The sequence below is a fragment of the Triticum urartu genome, chromosome 7A, assembly GCF_056163025.1.
Source record: "Triticum urartu cultivar PI428250 chromosome 7A, HENAU_Tu73, whole genome shotgun sequence".
In the NCBI taxonomy this organism is placed as follows: domain Eukaryota; kingdom Viridiplantae; phylum Streptophyta; class Magnoliopsida; order Poales; family Poaceae; genus Triticum; species Triticum urartu.
In genome coordinates, this window is record NC_141879.1 from 523,301,159 (window position 1) to 523,313,093 (window position 11,935).

The following is an 11,935-nucleotide window of genomic DNA, read 5'->3' on the forward strand; positions in this document are numbered from 1 at the left end:
ATTTTGAAAGAGGGAAATATGGCTGTAGAAATTTTCATGTCACTAAATTGCCTCTCGTTATGTTGAGATTGCTATCGTTTCTTTCTTCTTCCTTGCATAAGCAAGATATTTCTTGCCTTGATGATTTGTTTGCTTATAAAATTCCGATGCATAGGAAGTATGTTAGATTTAAATATGTTTGATGCTCTGTTTGTGTTTCAATTCTTATTTTTCGTGTGAGCATCGTTGAAACCTTATGCCTCGCTAGGGGCATCAAACGATAGCGCTTGCTGGGAGGCAACCCAATGAATAAAATTTATTTTTGTCTTTTTCTTTCTGTTCTTGAGTGGTTGCACAATTATTCTACTGTTATGATTGTGGTTTTTGTGTTTTAGTTAGTGTTTGTGCCAAGCAAAGCTTTTGGGATCAGATTGGGTGATAGTTGATTTGATCTTGCTGAAAAAGAGAAACTTTTGCCTCCAGAAAAATAATTTTCGTTTTTAATTGAATTGCGATAAAATACTGGTTGTTTTTTAACAAGATTAATATACAAATTGCTCACGTTGTCCTAATTTTTTAGAATTTTTGGAGTTACGGAAGTATTCGAAATTTCTAGATTTCTACAGACTGTTCTGTTTTTGACAGATTCTGTTTTCTTTGTGTTGTGTGCTTGTTTTGATGATTCTATGGTTCTCTTTGGAGAGTTTTTGCCATAGAAAAGCTGGAATACAGTAGATATAATGCAAAAAATAAAATATTAATGGGTTTGCAACAGTACTCATAGTAGTGATTTACTTTCTTATACTAACGGATCTCACGAAGATTTTGTTGAGTTTTGTGTGATTGAAGTTTTCAAGTTTTGGGTGACTTAATTTGTGATGGATGAAGGAATAGGGATTAGCAATAGGCTAAGCTTGGGGATTCCCATGGCACCCCAATAAAATATTAAAGAAGTATCAAGCAACTAAGCTTGGGGATGCCCCTGAATGGCATCCCCTCTTTTTTCTAACAACCATCGGCATTTTACTTGAAACTATATTTTTATTCGTCACATATTATGATTTTGCTTGGAGCATTTTGTATGATATGAGTCTTTGCTTGTTTTGCTTTATATTTTTAGTCATGAATCCTTGCTGGACACACCTATTTGAGAGAGCCAAAATTATGCCATGACTTGTTAAAATTGCTCTCTATGCTTCACTTAAATCTTTATGAGCTATGGAATTGCTCTAGTGCTTCACTTATATCTTTTGAGCATGGTGTGCTTTTAGTATTTTTTTTAAGAAATTCTCTCATGCTTTACTTAAATTATTTGGCGAGAAGAAAAATTTTTATGCTCATGTTCTTCACTTATATTTGTTTGAGCTATCAAAAGTAACATATGAAACTAGTCCCAAAGTGATAGATATCCAAGGAGGATATAATAAAAACTTTCATGAAGATCATTGGAAAAAATAAACTTGATTCCTTGTAATAGTTTTGAGATATGATGATAGTAATATGTGAGTCATTTTTATGAGTAATTATGCTTTAGTAAGAATATTGGTGTTAAGGTTTGTGATTCCCTATGCAAGCACGAAAGTCAATAGTTATGCAATGAAATTACATCCTACTTGTGGTGCACTATTCGGTGTTAATTATGCTCAATGCTCGCTTATGAGATTTTTCGTTTCTTGGTTGGATGCTTCTCAATATTTTGCTAGCCTTCATTTGCACCAAGTATGATCACTACTTGTGCATCCAAAATCCTTTAAACCAGTTTTGCCACATGAGTCCACTATACCTACCTATATGCGGTATTATTTTGCCATTCTAAGCACATTTTTATGTGCCATCTCTAATTTTCAAAATAAACTTCTCTTTTGTGTGTTTGTACCGCTCATGAAATGGTAGGGGGTGGCTGATATATTTCCATCCTAGATGTGTTATTCTCAAGATGAGTGTTTATTCACTTGTCATTGCACAAGAGTACGACAAAGGTATTAGGGATGCCCAGTCCCGAAATGAAAAATGAATTTATTTTATGTTATCAAATAATAAATTCCTTGGAAAGTGTTGGTTTGGAAGGCACCCATGGATACAGTTAGCCATGGAAAGTGAAAGTATGGTGGAAATAGGAATAAACTTTATTTTCTGTTTGGGAACCGCCTATGATATATCTAGCATGGAAAGTATTGGGAACTACTTGATCGTTTTCGTTGACAGGAAAAGCATGCCAACCAAAATGTTTTATCTCTATCTTTTTCGCTTTGACCTCTGGCACCTCTACAAATCCCTACTTCCCCCTGCGAAGGGCCTTTCTATCTACTTTATGAAATTTATATTTTTATTTGAGTCTCCATCTTCTCTTATAAAGCACCAACTAAGGGGCACTATGATCGTACTTGAGCATTGGGTGTAGCTAATATGCAAGTGTGTTTCATGAATGGATCAATGATTGAGCATAATAGGCTAGGGATAACTTGCTTTAGCATTGATATTTTGAAAGACATGGTTGTTTGTTGATATGCTTGACTATTAAAGTCCTCATGTCAATACTGGACTATTGCATTAAACCATATAAAAGTCCAAATGTCCATGCTATAAAAGAAAGAATGTGTGATTAACATGTTAGGTAGCATTCCACATCAAAAATTCTGTTTTTATCATTTACCTACTTGAGGACGAGCAGGAATTAAGCTTGGGGATGCTGATACGTCTCCAATGTATCTATATTTTTTGATTGTTCCATGCTGTTATATTGTCATTCTTGGATGTTCAACAATCGTTTTATAATCCTTTTATATCATTTTTTGGGACTAACCTATTGACATAGTGCCTAGTGACAGTTGCGGTTTTTTGCTTATTTTTTACATCGCTGAAAATCAATATCAAACGGAGTCCAAATGCAGTGAAACTTTTTGTGGTATTTTTATGGACCAGAAGACACCTGATGGGCTGGAGAAGCACCTGCGGGTGCCCCGAGGGGGGCACAACCCACCAGGGCGCGCCTGGGCCCCCAGGCGCGCCCTGGTGGGTTGTCCCCACCACGGTGGCCTCCCGCACCGCCTATTGGCTCTATAAATACCCCCAATATTCCAGAAACCCTAGGGGAGTTGACAAAAATCAATTCCAGCCGCCGCAAGTTCCAGAAACCATAGATCCAATCTAGACACCATCACAGAGGGGTTCATCATCCTCATTGATGCCTCTCCGATGATGCGTGAGTAGTTATTTGTAGACCTCCGGGTCCGTAGTTAGTAGCTAGATGTCTTCCTCTCTATCTCTCTCTTGATTCTCAATACAATGGTCTCTTGGAGATCTATTTGATGTAACTCTTTTTGTGGTGTGTTTGTTGGGATCCGATGAACTTTATGTTTATGATCAAATCTATGTTTTTATCCATGAAAGTTATTTGAGTCTTTTGATCTCTCATATGCATGATTACTTATAGCCTCGTATTTCTTCTTCGAATCTTTGGTTTAGGTAGGACAACTAGATCAAATTTTCTTGCCATGGGAAGAGGTGCTTTGTGATGGGTTCAATCTTACGGTGTTTGATCCCAGTGACAGAAGGGGAACCGACACGTATGTATCATTGCTATTAAGGATACCAAGATGGGGTCTATTTCTACATAAATAGATCTTGTCTACATCATGTCATCGTTCTTATTGCATTACTTCGTTTCTCCATGAACTTAATACACTAGATGCATGTTGGATAGCAGTCGATGTGTAGAGTAATAGTAGTAGATGCAGGCAGGAGTCGGTCTACTAATCTTGGACGTGATGCCTATATAATGATCATTACCTAGATATCATCATGATTATTTGAATTTCTATCAATTGCCCAACAATAATATGTTTACCCACCATATGCTATTTTTCTCGAGAGAGGCCACTAGTGAAATCTACAGCCCCGGGTCTCTTCTTTATTATATTTGCCTTTGCGATTGCTACCTCTTGAGAATTGTGTTGGTTTTCCCTTGAAGAGGAAAGGGTGATGCAGCAAAGTACCATAAGTATTTCCCTTAGTTTTTGAGAACCAATGTATCAATCCAGTAGGAGGCCACGCACGAGTCCCTCGCACCTACACAAACAAATAAAATCCTCGCAACCAACGCAATAAAGGGGTTGTCAATCCCTTCACAGTCACTTACGAAAGTGAGATCTGATAGATATGATAAGGTAATATTTTTGGTATTTTTATGATAAAGATGCAAAGTAACTAAAGCAAAATAAAAATGGCAAAAGAAATAGCTTGTTGATGGGAGATTAATATGATGGAAAATAGACCCCGGGGCCATAGATTTCACTAGTGGCTTCTCTCAAGGGCATAAGTATTACGGTGGGTAAACAAATTACTGTTGAGAAATTGACAGAATTGAGCATCGTTATGAGAATATCTAGGTATGATCATGTATATAGGCATCACATCCGAGACAAGTAGACCGACTCCTGCCTGCATCTACTACTATTACTCCACACATCGACCGCTATCCAGCATACATCTAGAGTATTAAGTTCAAAGGAACAGAGTAACGCTTTAAGCAAGATGACATGATGTAGAGGGACAAACTCATGCAATATGATATAAACCCCATCTTGTTATCCTCGATGGCAACAATACAATACGTGCCTTGCTGCCCTTACTGTCACTAGGAAAGGACACCGCAAGATTGAACCCAAAGCTAAGCACTTCTCCCATTGCAAGAAAGATCAATCTAGCAGGCCAAATCAAACTGATAATTCGAAGAGACTTGCAAAGATAACCAATCATACATAAAAGAATTCAGAGAAGATTCAAATATTGTTCATAGATAAACTTGATCATAAACCCACAATTCATCGGTCTCAACAAACACACCGCAAAAGAAGATTACATCGAATAGATCTCCACAAGAGAGGGGGAGAACATTGTATTGAGATCCAAAAAGAGAGAAGAAGCCATCTAGCTAATAACTATGGACCCGAAGGTCTGAAGTAAACTACTCACACATCATCGGAGAGGCTATGGTGTTGATGTAGAAGCCCTTCGTGATCGATGCCCCCTCCGGTGGAGCTCCGGAAAAGGCCCCAAGATGGGATCTCGCGGGTACAGAAGGTTACGGTGGTGGAATTAGGGTTTTGGCTCCGTATCTAGTAGTTTGGGGGTACATAGGTATATATAGGAGGAAGAAGTACGTTGGTGGAGCAACGTGGGCCCCACGAGGGTGGAGGGCACGCCTGGCGGGTAGGCGCGCCCCCCTACCTCGTGCCTTCCTGGTTGCTTTCTTGAAGTAGGGTCCAAGTCCTCTGGATCACGTTCATTCCGAAAATCACGTTCCCGAAGCTTTCATTCCGTTTGGACTCCGTTTGATATTCTTTTTCTGTGAAACTCTGAAATAGGCAAAAACAACAATTCTGGGCTGGGCCTCCGGTTAATAGGTTAGTCCCAAAAATAATTTAAAGTGTATAATAAAGCCCAATAATGTCCAAAGCAAAATATAATATAGCATGGAACAATAAAAAATTATAGATACATTGGAGATGTATCAGCGATCTACTATTATTTGCCTTTATTTTCAGATCTATTAATCCAAAAATAAAAAATACCTCGCTGCAAATTGTATTTATTTATTTATTTTATCTCACGTTCCCGCGAGATCTATTTATCCAATCTACTAAAATTTTACCTATCTTTTTACCTGTGAAGGATTGACAACCCCTCTCTTACGTCGAGTTGGAAGTATTTGTTCTTTGTGTGCAGGAGCTCTTTACGTGGTGTTGCGTGGTTCTCCTACTGGTTCGATAACCTTGATCTCATCACAGAGGGAAATACCTACCGTAGTTGTGCTGCATCATCCCTTCCTCTTTGGGGAAATACCAACGTAGTTCAAGCCGCATCAAGCATTGCAGCGGGTCAGGCGGTTCTGGTCTTGGAGAAGAACTGTCACTTTACCCCCCTTAAGCAAAAGATCGGGCAGCTTAAGCGTTATTGTAATGACATGGGCGAGCTCATGGTGGCTCTCATTAAGTATGCAGACTTCAAAAACACAAAAGATCCCGAATCTGATGATGAGAAATCCAACAAGGGCAAGAAGAATGGCAATGGTAAGGGGTAGAAGTAGAATATGGCAGGGCATAATGGCAACAACCAAGGTAACAGTGGTAAGCGCAGACACACCGATGGTGGGTCAGATCTAGTGGCTAACACCAACACCGGGTACAAAAACCAGCACCGCAATGGCAATGGTAAGCCGCCTTTTGACAGAGCAAAGCCTTTTAACCTCGAGGCAGCGCTTAATGACCCATGCCTGAAGCATAGTCTCCCCAGCAGGCCGTCCTCTCATGCCTGGAAAGATTGTTTCATTACGCGAGAGTTCATAAATCACAACCTTAACCATCATTGTGATAACGACAATGGGTAGCCCGACGGGTCAGGATCCGGCTCTCAAGTGCCCGGCTTTGGTGCTGGTAGTTCAAACTCTGGTTATCAGGGTCAGGGTGGTTATAATTAGCAGTCTGGTCAGGGTAACCAGCAGCAAAATAATCAGTCATGATATCAGAGTAATCCAAAGCAGCTTAACGGCGTCAATACCATGTTTTCACCACAAGTCTTTGCAAGTGAGATCAGAAGGTTCATAAGCGTGCAGTCAATGTTGTTGAGCCGGCGGTACCCCAATACCTACGATGGTCAGAGCATCCGATCACATGGAGTCGAGAGGATCACCTGCCCCGGGTTGAGAATCCGGTACATCTGGTGTTGGTGGTAGCCCCTCAAGTGGGCATTTATAAGTTCACAAAAGTGCTCATGGATGGTGGTAGTAGCATCAACATATTATACTACGATACCTTTTGACGAGTGAATCTAACTGATAAGCATCTCAAGCCATCTTCTACAGTTTTCCATGGGGTGGTGCCTGGCAAGTCTGCTTATCCTGTAGGGAAGATATCATTGGAAGTGGCTTTTGGTGATGACCGTAATTACTGAACAGAGACCTTGGGGTTTGATGTGGTCAAGATTAAGACTCCATATCACGCTTTGTTTAGCCGGCCAGCTTACGCTTGGTTTATGGCCCTCCCTTGTTATATTTATCTGCAGCTTAAGATGCTATGGCCAAACAGGACGATTACGGTTCATGGTGATCGGAAAGTTGCCCTGGAGTGCAAGGAAGGCGATGCAACTTATGCAGAATCAGCTCGAGGAGCTCAAGTTTTATAAGGACAATGTTGACCCGGATGATATGACCCCTCTGAAGAAGCCCAGTACCGAACAGGATCCTCTGTTGAAGTTTAAGTCGGCTTGTGACGCCCCCGATTTAATCGTACACTAATCATACACGCAAACGTGTACAATCAAGATCAGGGACTCACGAGAAGATATCACAACACAACTCTACAAATAAAAATAAGTCATACAAGCATCATATTACAAGCCAGGGGCCTCGAAGGCTCGAAAACAAGAGCTCGATCATAGACGAGTCAGCGGAAGCAACAATATCTGAGTACAGACATAATTTAAACAAGTTGCCATAAGATGGCTAACACAAATGGGGATACAGATCAAACGAGGCGCAGGCCTCCTGCCTGGGATCCTCCTAACTACTCCTGGTCGTCGTCAGCGGGCAGCACGTAGTAGTAGGCACCTCCAGTGTAGTAGGAGTCGTCATCGACGGTGGCGTCTGGCCCCTGGGCTCCAACATCTGGTTGCGACAACCAGGTAGAAGGGATAGAGGGAAAAGAAGGAGAAAGCAACCGTGAGTACTCATCCAAAGTACTCGCAAGCAAGGAGCTACACTACATATGTATGCATTGGTATCAACTGGAATAAGGCTATCATATGTGGACTGAACTGCAGAATGCCGGAATAAGAGGGGGATAGCTAGTCCTTTCGAAGACTACGCTTCTGGTAGCCTCCGTCTTGCAGCATGTAGAAGAGAGTAGACTGAAGACCTCCAAGTAGCATCGTATAGCATAATCCTAGCCGATGATCCTCCCCTCGTTGCCCTGTGAGAGAGCGATCACCGGTTGTATCTGGCACTTGGAAGGGTGTGTTTTATTTAGTATCCGGTTCTAGCTGTCATAAGGTCAAGGTACAACTCCAAGTCGTCCTGTTACCGAAGATCACGGCTATTCGAATAGATTAACTTCCCTGCAGGGGTGCACCACATAACCCAACACGCTCGATCCCATTTGGCCGGACACACTTTCCTGGGTCATGCCCGGCCTCGGAAGATCAACACGTCGCAGCCCCACCTAGACCAACAGAGAGGTCAGCACGCCGGTCTAAACCTAAGCGCCCAGGGGTCTGGGCCCATCGCCCTTAGCACACCTGCACGTTGCGAACGCGGCCGGAAGCAGAACTAGCCCCCTTAATACAAGAGCAGGCTTACGGTCCAATCCGGCGCGCGCCACTCAGTCGCTGACGTCACGAAGGCTTCGGCTGATACCACGACGTCGAGTGCCCATAACTGTCCCCGCGTAGATGGTTAGTGCGTATAGGCCAGTAGCCAGACTCGGATCAAATACCAAGATCTCGTTAAACGTGTTAAGTATTCGCGAACGCCGACTAGGGCCAGGCCCACCTCTCTCCTAGGTGGTCTCAACTTGCCCTATCGCTCCGCCACAAAGTAACAGCCGGGGGCCGTCGGGAACCCAGGCCCACCACTACCTGGATGGAGCCACCTGCTCCTTCAGCCCCCATCTCCGAACAGTATCACAGGTAGTGTAACTGTGTAAAGTATATCGTATATGCCCGTGATCACCTCCCGAAGTGATCACGGCCCAGTAGTATAGCATGGCAGACGGACAAGTGTGTAGGGCCACTGATGGAACACTAGCATCCTATACTAAGCAGTAGGATAGCAGGTAATGGTAACAACAGTAGTAGCAAGGAGAGGCTATGCATCAGGATAGGAATAACGAAAAGCGGTAACATGCTACACTACTCTAGTGCAAGCGGTATAGAGAAGAGTAGGCGATATCTGGTGATCAAAGGGGGGGGGCTTGCCTGGTTGCTCTGGCAAGAGAGAGGGGTCATCAACACCGTAGACATACTGGGTAGCAGCGGCGTCGGTCTCGATGTCTAGCGAGAGAAGAGGGGGAAGAAACAATAAATATAATGCAAACAAATGCATGACGATGCATGACATGACAAGTATCGGTGCTAGGGGTGCCCTAACGCGGTAAGAGGTGATACCGGGGAAGGGGGGAAACATCCGGGAAAGTAACCCCGGTGTTTCGCGTTTTCGGGCAGAGGAGCCGGAGGGGGAAAGTTGCGAGTTCGATACATTAGGGATGTGTGGCGGATAAACGGGCTGCGTATTCAAATTCGTCTCGTCGTTCTGAGCAACTTTCATGTATAAAGTATTTTCATCCGAATTACGGATTAAAAGATATGATTTTCTAAAGATTTAAATCATTTTCTGATTTTAATTATTTATTTAAACCCAACCTTATCCAGAACAGTGAATGATGACGCAAGCATGACATCAGAGTGATGTCAGCAGGTCAACTGGTCGGTTGACCAGTCAAACAGACAGGTGGGTCCAGTGGGACCCACATGTCATTGTCTATTATCTAATTGACCAGGTTAATTAGGTTTTAGTTAAACTAATTACTATTAAATTAAACTAACTAGTTAATTAGATTAATTAAACAGGATTAATTAACTTAATTAATTCACTAATTAGTTAATTTAATTAATTAGTAATTTTATTAATTCATTTTTATTTTATTTTTCATTTTCTTTTAAAACGTTCTGTGGGTTGGGCCCCCTTTGTCATTGGCCCTTGGGGCTTAACAGGGCGGGTGGTTAACGGGCAAGGGGCGTGTGGGCGCCCGACCTCACACCTCAGGCGCGGTGGCGAGGCACGCCGGGCGCCGGGCGTTGGGCGCTGCCCGAATGGCGCCGCCGCGAGCTACCGGGGTCCGGTGCCGGCGGCGGCTGTGGCCGCGGCCACTGCTTGAGCAACAGCACCAAGGGGGGGCACGGTGAGCGGCGGGGCCAGCGAGCGTGGTGGCTGCGGCGAAGGAAGGCAGCAGGCGGAGCTCCGGCGAGCGCGGGGCTATGCGGCAGTGGGCAGGGCCGCACAGGGCGCGCCCTGGACAAGGCCGCAAGCAGCAGCAGTAAGGAGCGGCAAGGGGGAGGGCCGGGTGCGAGCGGGAGAGCGCGAGCATGGCCGATCCGGCTACGGGAGAGAGAGAGGTGGAAGAGAAGGTGCTCACGTTCGGAGCAGGGGATCGGGCGGTGAGGCTCGAGGTGGTCCGACGGGGAGGAGGACGAGGAAGGTGTGCGGTCCGGGCGGGGAGGCCGGCGAGGTCCAGGCGGCGGCGCATCGAGCTCCAGGCGACGAGGTTCGGTGACGAGGGCGAGGTCGTGGTTCGGTCCAGTTTCGGAGTGGAGGGCGGCGTCCGATGCAGGGCGGGGCGTGGCGACGCTGGTGAAGTCGGTGGGGCAGCGTCAACGCGACAGGGAGATGGGGACGGGGCGCCGTGCCCGGTTCAGATCGGGCAGAGGGGGGCGAGGAGCGAGGGGAGTGAGGGTTTCGTCCCCGATCCAGATTGGATCGGGAGGGGGGAACGACGTGGGGGGAGTGCGGGTGGTTGGGTTAGGGTTTGGCCAGGGGTGGGGGGTTATGGAGGGAGTGGGGTGGCCGGCTGGGCCTTTGCCCAGTTGGGCTGGTTGGCCCAATGGCCTGCTGGGTCGAACCCCAGTTCGGGGGAGGGGCTCTTTTTCTCTTTCACTTTTCTCTTAATTTTCTTTTTACTTATTTTATTTTCACTGTTTTCTATTTATTTTAGCTGCCAAATGATTTTTGTTAACTATGAAACTTTGCACATAATTCCTAGTCAGCACTATAAGGTTGCATAAAAAGTTTGAGGCCAATTGGAACTGTTCAAATTTATAGTTGAATTAAAATGCTTTTATTTAACCTTGTTGTTCCACTAAATTAATCCCATGGGAATTATGGGAAACCAAATGAGGCTGGTTCCAACATGTTCATTACTTAGTTAATATTTGCCGCCCATCGAACATTTTTATTTGATAGTTTGAAGAAATAATAATTTGGCTTGTTATTTCAACTTTGAATTTGACTCGGTTTTGGACTAACGCGAGATTAACAACAGTGATCGAAGTGACGTGGCATCATTCGCAAAGAATTACTGTAGCTTAATTACCCGGGCGTCACAATTCTCCTCCACTACAAGAAATCTCGTCCCGAGATTTAAGAGGAGGACTAGGGGGTAAGGTCTGGTTACGAAATTCTAACGAATCTTCTCGGTCTTGGTTGCTCTCCTCGAAGTGGTCGATCCATTACATTGATGTCTTCATCTTTCTGCTTCAGGTCATTAAGATGAAGTCGGCGTCCTTTCTTCGGGAACTCCATCGTACTTACGAAAGAATACGGGGTGGGTATTCCGGGAGAACGAAACTCTATAAGGTTGCTTATCTAGTAGGTAACTCCAGGGATGTGGTAGAAAGTATCTCTCGAATTGAAACTCGAGAAAATCATCGAGAGAGATAAAAGAAGGCGTGAGAAGTTTTAAGCGGGTGGGTAATCATTTAACGCCCAACCGAGAGTGTGAATGGGGTTCAGAGCAATGGGAATAAGTATTGCGTCAGATACCAGATTGATGATCTCATCAAAAGGTGGCTCATGAATTACACACGAGGCCACGCGTGAGGAATAGCTTTGGGAACAGGGGGTGTATAGGAGAGTCAGGTTTCGACCCTGAGGAACTGTGGGTTATGGGCCCACCATGTGGGTTAAAAGCAGGAAGGGCGGTGACGTCTTGCCCGATCATGAAAGCAAGGCATGTCAGAGGATAGTTTGCCAGTTATGTCGGCAACAACATCGGTACCAAGGGTGAGGGACGAAGAGAACCATTTTCCTGCTCGTTGAACGATGCGAGCCAATAGGCAAGGTTCTCGTCCATCGGTGGCTACCGAAATGTCATTAACAATAGTAACAGGATCTTGCTGACAGAATTGT